General features: G+C 41.4%; 1 protein-coding gene across 1 annotated transcript in view; it reads left to right on the forward strand.

Moving 5' to 3' along the window:
• LOC149547740 (putative protein arginine N-methyltransferase 6) overlaps positions 1–14,403 on the forward strand; it is a 244,732-nt gene that overhangs the window by 132,423 nt on the left and 97,906 nt on the right. The gene's annotated exons all lie outside the window — the stretch shown is intronic.

The raw sequence follows: 14,403 nt of genomic DNA on the forward strand, positions 1-14,403 counted from the left end.
TTGAATTAACTTAGGTAATGCTTTTGATGATAAGTTCAAGAAGATCCCTTTATTTGGATCTTGGAACTTTGCACAATTTAAATTTAAAATAAGATTGGTAATATTTAGGGTTCTTTCTGCAAAATCCTTTATTCAGATGGATAGATTGTAGGAGTTGGCAGAAATTCACATCCTATATGAAGAATTAATTTTCTAGATTCTGGTTAGAGAAATCTAGTTTAAAAACTAAGTTACTGGGTTCACCTATGTAGGACCACATATTGCAAATATCTAATTCTGATATGGTTTCAGGTTTAGGATAGCCGTCATGTTGTGTGTCTTGCCTAGAATCCCAAAAGAGAGCTCAATAACTTTTAAGGCTCATTTCTGAATTGCTACAACATTTTTAATTCATGAAAACTTGCTTGGGAAACACTGGCTTATGTTGATGCCAATATTTTTTCACGAGGAGATATGTATTGCAAAATTGGTGTGAGAAGACTACCTTTGGGTTCATGGGTAACTGAGAATGCTAGTTGGTAAGTTACAGGTTCTGTGGGAGTCACTGCTGAGTTGTGGCCAAAAGTCATGTTGTAGGATAAATTAAGACACATATTGGACATTTACCAGTCATACTTTTTACAGTCCAATTGGAAAGCTTTCTTAAGTGTTTGTCATCATAATAAGATATATTAAATCAATATATGTACCAATATGTTTTGAGAGTGATATATGTACTACCTGGTGCATAAGTATTTAACTTGCTATATTAAGTTTGTAATATAATGATGTATTATGAGTTTGTGCCTTCCACTCTTCTGCCAGAGTAGCCTTTTCAATCTCCCATTCCTTAGCCCTTCATTGTGCCAAACTCTTTCTTTGCTGGAGCTCTAAGTATGTCCTCTGAAATGCAGTTTCCATGTCTGCAAGTGTCTGAATGAGAGGTGGTTGTTCCTGAGCTAGAGGTATATTGTATAGTTTTATCCATTCCATAGCTACTTCCTCTTGTTCATATCCACTTTGCTAAAACAACTCCCAGTCCTTATGACAGCCTTGCTGCATAAATGCTACCAATGATTCAGTCCCCTAACTATGGCCTCCATATTCTGACTTTTAGCCTGCGTGATCACTTCTCTAGTGGAATGCTCCATAGCTTGCAATTCTTTGAGGAACATAGCAGCCCTGTCTTCAAAGGGAAATGTTGCAGCTGGTTCTGCTCTCTCACTCTGTATTTCTGTAGGATCTTCATCTTCTATCTCCAGAGGGGTGGGTGAAGTTGGAGAGACGGCATATCCTCCGTAGCCGTAGTGTCTTCCTCGTGCTTTTCCTTCTGAATGTCAATTTGGCTTGTAAGTTGTAGCACCAAAGCAACAAGATGGACCACTTTTGTACCTTGAGGTGTATGTAATTTGACTTTGTGCCCACATTTTTTCTGATGTCTAAGATCAATTACCTTAGTGTGAGCTTGCTATTCGGAAGGGACTAGACTTGCCACTCTAGGTAGGGAAAGTTCTGTTGAGCCCCACCCCACTGCGGAATTTCCTGTCCGCTGCCCTCTATCTTAGTCTTCCCTTCCCCTTCTGTCCCAGTATCTGTACAAATAGGTTTCGTACTACTAGCTTCTGTATGGGTGGCTTCCATACGGACATCTTTCGTACGGCTTGCTGGCTCGCTTGATGTATTTGCCTCCCACTTTTGATGGATGTGACCACTTTCCAGAACTTCTCTAGGCAATGGTCACTTTGATATTGGTAAAATAATGACTTATCCTGGTGTGCTCGTGAGATGACTTAGACGAATTTCCTCATTTTGTGAGTCTACAGACAAAGCTTAAGATGAATCTATACTAGTCTTCTTGGAATTGTCCTCCTCTACCTCCTTACTGGGAGTTTCCACTATCTGTCTTTGTTTATTCTTTCTTGGTTCTCCCCCACCTGTTCCTATGCCACAAGTGTCCATATGAAGCCAATAGGTCATAACTGGTTTGTAGGGCTCCACCCTATTTACTGGAACTAAGGTTCTACAGTTCGCAATAGTCACCTGTGTGTGGATTGCTTCCAAGAAAAGGGCAATAGCATGATGCGGCATATAGAATGCCTTATGCTTCAATTCCATGAATTCCTATAAACGATCTGAAAGAAACTAGGCCCACTTATACACCCTTCCTCTATTCAATCCATCAACTATAGGTAACATCCATAGGGCAATGTCTGATGTTTGGCTTCCGACTGTGAGTTTCCTTTTGACCAGGTCTACAATGATTGCCATTCTTTGCTGGCTATGAAAACTTTTCTTAGGCCTCAACTATTTCTTAAGATGCTTTGCCGTTCTTGTTTTGATTGGTCATTCCTACATATTAATTTCTACCATTTCTTCTTTTCCTCCATTGTCATAAGGACTTTTCTCAATTCCTGTCCTCGGTTAGGAATTCCAAAAACTTTGTTTATTTCTTTGGCCGAATAGGAAATTGTTAGAGTTTGATGTAGATACTGGATTATAGATTGCATAGCCTTTTTATCATAGCCAACCACCATGGTATGTAAGATAGATTTGAACTCCTTTAAATCAAATAAAGGCATATAAATAATTTTATCTACCTTCGCTTTCTGTAGGGCCTTCTTGAGAGGGTGATTGTCTTCTGCATGCTCCCACTAGGTGCGACATTCACTTCCCATGACACTTTCAAAAGTAGTGTTGGCGGTTGTAACATTTTCTTCAAGTTTCCCTTTGTCATCCTTGCTTGTCATTTTCCTCATCTTCTTCGCCTGTAAGGCTGAATTCCTCTTAGAATCAATGATCTTTCCTTTGTTGGGGGTTCCAATACTTGACCATCTTCGAATAATGTGCAAGTCCCCAACTGATAGTGGGGTTGTCCTTTCCCTTCCAACTGTTTCTTCAATCCACGTGTTGGGAGTTGAGTCTTTTAACATTGCTTAAGACCTTATTTCTTCGATGCCTCCCTGATGTAGCAAAAATCTGTACCTGATTATTGAAGATGATGGAACTCCGTATGCTTGGTCTCGTATGTCCCACGATACCACCCCTGCGAATTCTATCAGTCCGTACATAGATACTCAACCTTGTGCCACCGCTCCATACTTGGGTACGTGCTTTTGCTATATAGGCTGGGTTTCCTTCCACCGTACGAGTTCCGTCTCTACTCATTGTACAAGATCAGACTCCTTCCATTGTATGACATATATCCTTCTCTAGATGTACGGATTGGACTCGTTCGTACCTCACCTTTCTTCCTATGGCCGCCTAGACTAGATACAGTCGCTTGTCCACTCATACACTTTGTGCCTTTGATATTCTCTGCTAGCCATACGCCTAACTTTGGAGAGCTACATACAAAGAATTTTTGACTTGGTGCGGGCCTTAGCAGTCTTTTTATAGGGCTGAAATGTCTTTCGTTTTTGTTGTCCTTAATTTCCTTATTATTATTTGCTTCTATTTATAGGGAGTATTCTTTTCTAACCTTTCTTGGTTCCTTTGTGTTACTTTTCTCACCTTGTATTTCTACCAACTGAATAGAGAGGGACTCTTTCCTTTCTTTATAAGGTTTTAATTTTGATCAATTCACTAGGTCTTTTAAGGGTCTATTATCTAAGGTAGATAATCTTAATGCTCTGTTATCCTTAACTTCCAAAATCTTGTATGGCCCTAACCATCATATTTTAAACTTACCTGATTTTATCTTATTTTTCCCATTATACTTGAGTACCAACTGTCCAGGTCTGAAGTTCATTGTTTTCAAATGTCTATCATGCCAAGATTTATGCCTTCTTTGTGCCACTTCGGTTGCCCATTGAGCTAGCGTTCTTTTTTCGTTTAGTTTAAGTAAGGTGTTGAGCCTTTCCTTTACATTCTGTTCTTCGCTCAGCCTCTGTTGAATTGCTATTTGTAGACTTGGTACTGTGTATTCCATTGACATTACTGTTTCTTGGCTATACATCAGGTGGAAGGGGGTTTGTCTCATAGTGGCCTTGTAGGTAGTCCTGTACGCCGATACCATGACTGGGAATCTTTCCTCCCGATCTCCTTTTTCCACTCCACAGGTTTTGTACAATAGATAAGATATGATAAGATAAGATAATACTATTAATGCCCAACAAAAAACCGCAAGGGTTTATGGGATTGAGCATACAAAGAAAAGAGCCGACCAAAGCAGGAGCATTAAACGGTGTCTGAGAAGAAACAAAAAAAGACAAGAAGCCAGAAAAACTAAGTTAAGGACTAACGATCCTTCCTTAGTACAAAGAAATCAGTCACAAAAGGGTATAACCGTAGGCGATCCAGAATCTTAGATTGTTGCCAAGAACTGCTGGAGGAGTGTCACTGCCTGGAAAGATTGGTGCAGTGTCTGATCGATCTAGAGTGAGTGATATTGGATGGCCTTTGCACACCCTATGGTGGAGACAAGGGGGAGAAGAAGGCGATGATGAGCTGGTTTGAGATATGGCCTTGAGGTATGAGTGACTGTAGGGTATGCTTATGGAGCTAGGTGGCCTCTCGAAGGTAAATTGCAAGGGACCGTTGGTCAATATAGCTGAAGAACTCTAAAAGAGAAAAGCAATCTCTGAATAGGTAGCAAAATCTTCCTTTGATCTCATAGTAGATAGGACAACGAAATATAAAGTGAGTCTTAGTCTCAACCTCCGCCAAAGTATGCAGTCGACAAATATAGTCCTCTATATCCATATGGTGATTGGTCTATTCTCAAAAACGGTGGGAACCAACTCTAAAGGAGCCCAAAGAGAATCATAGTGCATGACTCCAATGCTAATAAAGATAAGAAGGGCAAACAATAATGCCATTTTGAATCTCGAGAAAATGCTCAGCATAAAAGGCCATCTTTAGAGGTAATGATTACACCAGGTAGTGATAATGTACCGTCTATAGATATCCTGTCGGACATGCTCATTCAACTCATGTCGTAAGGGAAGGAGGTGACCAAGAGCATCTTGCAAGAATTGGTAAGGAGAAAGACGATTAATCTCAATCCCAATCGAACTCAATAGAGAGGTAGCCTAGGCATACCAACAACGAGATCTAGTGCTAGTGTCGGATCTCATAACCATAACAGAAGAACAATATGCCAGATGAGAGTATCTGTGTCAGTCGACAGCTGAATCCATAAAGCCTCAAAGCCGATGGAGAAACCAGATCAAGTAAAAAATGGTCGCAAGTTTGAAAGGATGAACTCCAAACTCAGCCAAGACAATGTTGTGGGGGGTGAGTCCGTGACATCTAATGATACACCAAAGAAACGATGTCTGAAAATGTTCTATAAAGGCCCAATTTGAAGCAAGAAGAGAAGGTCCCCAAACCACCAAGCCATAGAGAACGATCGATTGAACCAAGGAGTCCAAGAGGGACAACTTGGATGAAATATTCTGAAAATGGGGTCTTAAGCACTGTCTTTCAAGCATGGCCAGGGAAACCATGCCCGTACTAACCCTGGACTGAATAGCTGGTCTCAAGTTGAAGTGGGGTCTCGAGAACTTCACTCCAAGATACATGTAAGAAGTAATCTCAACCTCTTGCCCCTGAAAGAAGAAATGAAGATGAGAGATCTTTATGCAGTTAAATATCATAAACCAAGTCTAAGCCAGATTGAAAAGTTCAGCCTGGAAACTTTCCTCGTCCGTTGCTCTACTACATCTCATGGATCTAATGGCCTCATAAATACTGGAGGGGGTGAACAGATGATAGTAAGGAGGTGGAGTGGAATGAAGAGGTGGCTGCCTTGGAATATCATAAAGCATAATGGTATGGGAGGTCAGAGAGTGAAAGTTGAGGATGGAGGGTAGGGGAGGACACCGAGGGAAAAAGGTATGCCAGAAGATCTGGGGATTTTGAATAAGCGTGGAGCAAGAGGATCTGCACTGAGAAGAGGTAAAAGAACGTTTCTTGTGGCGAAGGAAACATAGGTAAGAGAAACGTAAGTGGGTGAAAAGAGGAGAATGAGTCTCAAAAGCAGAGCGAATAGAGCGATGAAAAGCTTTACAATCAACATCAAACCATTGGTTCATAGGACAAGTATTCTGACGCTTAGACCTAATAGAGGGAGGAGAGCGGACTCCCAAATGACAAAAGCAAGTAAATCAAACATGGTGGAGGCCACATACGAATCAGTGGAACTAGGTGGTGTTAGAAGTCTCCTAAGATGGTAGGAAGAGAGCTCGCCATCACCCTCAGGGTAGCGAAAGCGAGTATGGGTGTAGGCAGTGTTAGACGGGATGCGGGGGGGCTAGGGAGAAGGCGACGAACGGGGTGAAATGTAGATATCAATGCTAAGAAGAACATGGTCGGCAAAGGGGAGATGAGAAATGGTGAAACTATGAATGAAGGGAATGAAGGAAGAAGACGTGATGACATAGTCCACAATACTCGCACCACCACAACGGGGCCAACAAGTAAAGAGGTCAGAACTAGGCCAGCAAGTAAATAGGTCAGAATAGGGAAGGAGGATATACCGTTCAGAATCAACAAACTAGAAAACTCGCAGAGGTGGAGGAGGTGGCGATTGTAACAAGAGAGCGGCCCAAGGGCATCATCCGAGGTACGCTGAAGTCCCAGACTGGTAAAATCTATCTCAAAAGTGTAGATTGAATCAGAGCCACAGTCATGTGTGGGAGACTGGAGATTCCTGGTTCATGCATTGAAGTCTCCAAGAATAACGATGTCAACCAAAGCTGCAAACTGTGAGATGCTCTCCTAAAGGTCACAAAATGGATCCCCATCCTCGACCTCATGAATGGCATATGGAGAAGAGGTTGGTGGAAAATAATATACTACAAGAAAGATGTCCCCCTGACGGTGATTCCGACGACCAATACGGACCCACATGAATCTGGCAAAGGAGTGGGAGTAAACCACTAATGTGGAGCTGAAAATATCATCCTTAATCAAACAAGAAACACCTGTGGACCCACAGACCCCACCAGAAGTACGAACCTCCTCTCTGCAAATTGATAACCACTGGTACCCAAGATACCTTGTAAGAGGACGCATGGGACTCTCATGGGTCTCTGTAACAGCCAAAATATCGGTGGACCCCACTGCATTGTGAAAGAGACCAGGTAATGACCATAAAGAGCCATTACCATTCCAATAGTTGACAAGAAGAGATGGGGGCTTCCTCTTGTTAGATTGCTGCTGAAACCATCATGCGGTTTTGGAGGACTGTCTCGCTTCCCATCCGGTGGGAGGAGAATTATGAACAATTGCTCTAAGAATCCTAATAATAGCCCATTTTCCTGCCCGCCTAGCATCTGCCACAATACCCCGAGCATGTTTCAGCTCTGTAACCTGTGCCTTTGTGAGATCTTTATCAAGATAAATCTTTGAGGCGAGAGAATAGCTTTCTCTTTGCTCTAAGAGAATGAAGCCTGTCTGAAAAGGAGAAAAACTTGATGAAAAGGGCATGTCCTGGACCAAACCAACACTTATCTAAAGTGATATCAGAGATATTGAGCTAGTTAATGAGAAAAGAATGTCAAGCAGAAAGGGAATCGGAAGTGGGTGAAAGACCATGGACATGGAAGTTGAGCTCTCGTGCTCGTCGCAGGCGCTCATCATCAATCTTTCCTTGGACAATCTTGTCTATGCTCAATTGGGGTGCAGTAGTATCTGTGTTGGTGCAAAGAGAGGCCCATGATTTCACCTTCTGTTCAGTTTCAGCAATTAGAGAAGAGTGTATTGTGGCCATTTCAGTTTGCTGTTCCTTGATTTTATCCAGCCTATCGTTCAATGATGGATTCTAAATTGGATTTTAAGCCTGTTGTTTCAGAAATGAAGGTATCGGAGAAGCGCTTGATATGCGAGGTGTTCAGTTCTGTAGATTTTTTGAGCTTTGAAATTTCTTCTGTTAGTACAACATCCTGTTCTCTAAGAAAAGTGTTGTCGGTCTCCAGCTTATTCACACGATCACATTACCTTTGGTAGGTCAGAGGTTGATTTTGTGGCAGATTGCTATCACTTGTGGTCATATTACAACACAACAACAACAACTGACTTGGAGATGTGCGTGCGTATTAGACCAAATGATAAATCACATACAGATGTCCGTATGCCTTAGTTGTATTGGAGAGCTCACATAGCAACATGCAAACACTAACAGAAATGAGTAGAGCCGATGGGAAGCGATAGCAACATGTAGTCAGGTAGGTCGCAAAAGACAAGGTAGGGACGACAGAGCTAGGTCACAATAAACAAACAAGCACGATGGAATGATAGATGAACACACAAGCAGAGACGTAGGGTCGAGCATGAGCATGATATCAAAACCTTGCCGTTGGAACAAAAAGAGAGACTCGAGAAAGCACATACAGGATTGCAGACGAGGAGACTGAAGATGATGATGATGAAACCTGTGAAAACCAAACTAGTCAGAAAATACACAAAGGTCGATGGAAGTAGATCCAGTTGCAACAACGTTTTGAGACCGATGACTAGCAAGAGAGATCTCCATTACCGCAGAGGAGAAGAGACAAGAATATTGTAGGGGATAGTTGGGTTGATAATCAGGGTTGAGCCGGGAGGAGACATCACAGAGACAAGAAGAATAGTGTTACCAATATTTTATTCGTGGATTCTGCTTGAGCATTTGCCCTTGGATTGTAGGGACTAGAAAAAGAATGCAAATTCTTGTACTCACTTGTCATGGCTCTGATTGTATGGTTTACAAAGTGCACCCCTCTATCACTTGTTAATTGTGGTGGTAAACCAAATCTGGTTACTACTCGTTCATAAAGAAATTTGGCTGTACTGAGAGCTATGTTGTCGGAAAGTGCTCGCATCTCTGCATAAGATATTCTGTTGCCACCACTATGTATCTGCATCTGTGGTTACTACTGACAGGTAGGGGCCCTACAAAGTCCAGCCCCCATCGCTCAAATAGTTCTTGTGGCTGTGATGGAAATAGTGGCATAAAATCTCTTTTTAGGGGTTTGCCTGGCCTTTGACATGTATCTTAGCTCAAAACCCATTCACGGGTATCTGCATATAGTATGGGCCACCACAGTCCTACCAATATTATCTTCCTAGTTGTAGCATCAAGTCTCATATGGCCTCCTCCTAGTCCCTCATGGGATTGCCTCAGAATTCCTAGAATATCTTCTTCCATGACGCATCTTCTCAAGACTTTGTCTAGTCTCATCTTGTACAACAGTCCCTCGATCAACTGGAATGTCCTACTCTTGAGCCCAATCTTTCTTCTTTCAGCATTGGCATTTACTTTGGAAAGCTAGCCGTCGACAGGTATTGTCTGATCCCTTCGTACACTGAGGCAGTATTGCAATTTGGAAGAGATGGCCATTTGGGAAGTCCTCGTTCACTCCACTTCTCGAGGCTTCTCGTGACTTGATACGTGACAATTGATATGCAATTACATGACTTTTCCCTGGCCGGACTATGATCTTAAAAGTAAATTCTTGCAAGAGAATCAACCACCTACTCACTCTTCCTTGAATCACAAGCTTGTTCACTAGATACATAAGTTCTTGGTGATCAACAAAAAATGTAAAAGCAGTAGCTAATAAGTAATGTCTAAACTTTTATACTGCATATATCATACCTAAAGCTTCCCTTTCAGTGGTGTTGTAGTTTCGTTCCACCTTTGATAGCAATCTGCTTGCAAAGTAGACAGGATGGTTTAGTCCTTTCCCAACTGGCGCTAGAGTGGTGCCTATTGCGTAGTTGGATGCATCCTAATGGACATGGACATTCTTTATTCCAGTTCGAGTATATGAGTACGGAGGCTTATATTAGTATCTTCTTTAACTCTTGGAAGGCCTCTTGTTCTTTCTCCTAGCAAAATTGTTCTTTTCTTGTTAGCTTTTCTAGGGGTAAAGACACTTATGCAAATCGTTTTATAAACCTCCTATAATACCCTACATGCCCTAAGGACTTGGCACCCATCACATCTGATGGAATCTCCATATCTAGAATGACTCTAATCCTATTAGGATCCGTCTTCAGCCCTTCCTTGAATATTATATGACCAAGAAGTCTGCCTTGTGGAACCATAAATCTGCATTTTTTCGGATTCAATGCCAACCTTGCCCTTCGACACTGATCCATGCATTCGCTAGCGATTTTGAGGTGGTGATCCTTTCCACTATAGACAGACCAATCATCTAGGAAGGCTTTGAAATTTCCAACCGACATACCGTTGAAGATATGTAGTATGATCCTTTGGAATGTGGCTAGTGCATTGCTCAACCCAAACGACATTCTATGATATGCATACACCTCATCTTCGACAACAAATGTTCATCTTTAGCTTATCTTCCTCAACAATACTGATTTGATTATATCCTGAAAATCTGTTGGTGAGAGTACATTTCATAGCCGACCACCTCTTCTAGGATGCATTTAGTAAAAGGAATTGGGAAAGGGTCTTTTATAGTTATTGTATTTAGGCACTTGAAGTTGACACGTATCCGGGTTTGGTTGTCGTCCTTCAATGAAATGACTATAGGAGATACCCATTCACTGGTTTGTACCTTGAATATTATCCTTGCCTCAAGTATTTTGTAATCTCTTCTTGAACTTTGGCTGCATAGTTCTTATTCATTCGGTACTGCCGTTTGTGTACTAATTTTTCTTCTGGTACTAGTGGTATCCGATGGACACACAACTCCAGAGTTACTCCTTTCAAGTCCTTGTATGTCCAAGCAAAGACGTCTTTATACTCCAAGAAGATTTTAAAAGCTGCCGCCTTCAACACTGGGTCTTAGTCATCCCCTATAAGGATCTCCTTAGGTTGATCCTTTTCACCAAGGTTTATAGTCTGCAGCTTGGCCTCCTCGTATTCTACTTTTTCCTTAATTATGTGTGCTGACTTATTGTTAAGGGTTGTCGTACCCTCTCTGTATTCCTTATAGCCCTCCGGCTATCTTTCTTCGGATTCAACATCTTGGATTTGTACATATTACATTCTGGCTAAAAAACTTAAGTCTCCCATCTACCAGTGAAATAATCCATTGAGGGCGCTCGTTTCATTTTCGGAGCACTACCCAAGTTTGAGCACCCCTTCGTCATCCGGTTCCACCCCTTCGTGGTACTCTTCCTCTGCTTCTGAATCTGATGCTAGGTCCTGATTTACAAACTGGTTCCTTAGATCTATGGTTTACTTCCTACCGGTTGCTTTAATGGACAGAGTATTTCTCTTCCAATTATAGGTAGCCTTTGCCGTAACTAGCCATCCTCTTCGCAGTAGGGCATCATACCCCTTTTTCTCTAGAGTAATAACCACAAAATCCAAGAAGAATTGTAGTGTGCCAATTACTAGCTTTTGTCCCATCAGGGTTCTGATTGGCTCGATTCCATGCTGGTCTGCACCCACTAGTTGAAATATGGGTGGCCAAAGTGTGGGTTTCTCGATTGCCTTCCATGTTTCCTCAGATAAGACATTCATGCTAGAGCCTCCATTAACAATAGTATTCGAGAGTTTATACCCCATTATTTCCATTTCCACCACTATTGGTGTCCTCCCCATTCCTATACTGAATAGGTTGATGTTCTCTTTCTCGACTTGTGCTTCCTCTTTTTTTTGCTCTTCGTAGGATGTCCCTTTGATGCTTGCCCTTTGTGTTAACACTACCTGCAACTAAGGTAGTGTTTCCAGTAAATTGCCAATTTTCACCAAAATAGTGGTCTCTAGTACTTGTTTCATGATATTCGCTACACGCCCGTTGGTAGGAAGTTTATTCGTACTTGAATTCCCTTCTACTATCATATTATGTTGAATATCTTTTCTTGCTTCATGAAATCTTTCCATTTCCGTTGTAGCATCCGTGTAAACAAGTTTCCTGGCTTGCATTGTTGTGATAGCAAGGACTTCCCTTTCTAGTTCTTCAATATTCAACATGTTCAACCCCTTTTTGCCTGGGTCAATTCGCGTCCTTGTGATTGCCTGGTCCATACCATTTACACAACATTGCTCCGTTCTGTCCTCCATTTTGTTAGTCTCGTGCAAAATGCCCCCATTCATTGCACCACCTACATTGGATCATAGGTCTTCCCTTAGAATCATACTGGATTGCTCTCTGGGGTGTGTTGTTATTATTGTTGTTATTACCGTTGTTATTACTCCCCCGTCTATTATTTCTATAAACTCCAGGTGAGGCTTCTGTTTTTGTATTTCGTGGAGGGTGGTGTGGATTGTTCTCCCTGGGTGAAGAATACTTGTGCATTCTGTGCTTTTAGATTGTAGGGACAGTCTTTGATTGCGTGTCCAAACACCTGATAGATCTCACATAATGCTTCTTGTAAGCATGTCCCTTTTCTATGACCCTCCTTTTCATAATCTGTGCACCATAGTTCCCTCCCTTCTCTTTTCTTTTTCTTACTTCTTGTTACCTCCTTCATTAATCGCATCATATCCTTCCTCAGGGCTTGAATGGTCTTGGATTCATCCTCACTTTCTTCTGAGCTTTCACTCTCGCTTCCATGCCTTTTGGCTTGGAGGTTTTGTTCCCACTTTCTATATCCATTGTGCAAGTGCACGCATCCACAAAGGTTGATAGTGGAACTATTTTCATTCTTTTCGTTAGGGACGATGTCAACCCTTCAATAAACTACCTTTTCTTTAATCCATCCGTAGGCTTGTTGTCAAGCTTTCCTATCAATTCCTTCAACTTGCAACCGTACGCTTTGACCAATTCATTCTTCCCTTGCCTTGTGTTATAAATCTTTGTCACTATTTCATCATTGTTCTGAAGGAGTTTGAATTCTTCTTCAAAGGTTGTACGAAGATTATTCCATGTGCTCTTGCCTACCTCCAAATCTATATACTAGTCAATGGCTATACCTCTTAATGTGGTTGGAAAGGCTTTCAGCCTTTGGTTCGCATCATTCTCTCCGCTTGCTTGCCATATGCTTATGTTTGTTTTATAGTGACATGTGGGGTCCTCCGAGCCATGCCCCGCGAATCTATGGAGTTTTTGCGTGTCCATTGCCATTCTTCTATTGTTTTCCCCTCCCGACGGGACGTTCCCTCCTGACAGGACGCTCCCTCTTGACGGGATGCCCCCTCCTGTCGAGAAAATCCCTCCTGACGAGAAATTCCCTCTTGATGGGACACTCCCTCATGATGGGAAACTCTCTCCTAATTGGAAGCTCCCTCCTGATGGGCTAGATTCCAGGTTGCTAGTCTTGATAGTATCTCCTTCTCCACTGGGGGTTTGCTCTTGTCAAAGCTCTTTGCATGCAGGGGTTTCAGGATTTCTGCACCTTGCCTTCCTTCCTGATGTCTCAGAGATAGCCAAATTGGCTATTCCTTCGATTGTATGTTCAATCAACCCTTCTTGGATTTGGAAGTGGTCCCCTTGTCCTCTTAGATTAGGACGTCTTCCCTATTGTTGTTGAAGATGTAATGTCCTTAAGGCGACTTCTTCGTCAGTTTCTTCCTCTGGCACTTGCCTCAGATATTTGTTTGGAATCAGGGGCATGAATTGGTTTAGTGTCTATTTACTTTCCTTTAATTATCACGCTCCTCCAAGTCCTGTTCCCGTCTCCTTTCAGCAAATTGTTGGAGCATGTGATATCCCCTTCCTAAGATGAAATTTAATGATAATAAGAATTAAAAATACAAGACCAAATAATTAGACAATATATATTTGTGATGATCAATAATTAATTATATTAAACAAATAATTATACATTATAAACAAGAAATATATAAATTCTTATTATAATAAAGAAAGGTATTATGAGATAAATAATATAAATAATATCTCAATGAATATATTAGTAAATAATAAAAATGATAATATGGGTCATATTTATTGATTGTGAATATGATAATAACCTAAAAAAATTATATCATATTAAGCCTTACAAATGGACACGTCTCTGCCTATTCTACAAGGAGATATATTAATATACAAAGGACATTTTCTATAGGGGGGGAAGAATAGAAGGAAAGAGGAAAATTATAAATGAAGAAGAAATCGCAAGAGTAGCAGAGAAGGTATGAAGAGCAACGCAGGCCAGAGTTAGGGAATGAGCAGATTATATACCATTGTTATTAAGGATAGCATCCAAGTTTTAATGCTCAGGAACACTGTATGAATCGGGCTGGAAAAGACAATTATTATAAGGAGTGAGATCGCAGATAGAACAGGTTGGACAGAGATATGACAAGCACTGATCAAGACACCCAAAGGATTTCGTACGAATCACGATAGAGGTTGGCTGAGTCAGATAACCAATTAGAATAGAATAACAAGTCAGTCACAGATTTGGGAAGGAAGCCAGGCTGGGTAAAAACGTTGATGAATATTATCTTCCTGCACAGAGGTGGGAAATAAGGAAAGGAGAGACTAGATACTGGAAGAAAAGGTATAAATATCTCAAAGACAATCATGATCAAACAACACATGTGACGGGTAAAGGAAGATGTTGGGAGAATAT

The sequence above is a fragment of the Cupressus sempervirens genome, chromosome 7 (assembly GCF_028749045.1).
Source record: "Cupressus sempervirens isolate cs-2001-9-10 chromosome 7, ASM2874904v1, whole genome shotgun sequence".
NCBI classification, from domain to species: Eukaryota; Viridiplantae; Streptophyta; class Pinopsida; order Cupressales; family Cupressaceae; genus Cupressus; species Cupressus sempervirens.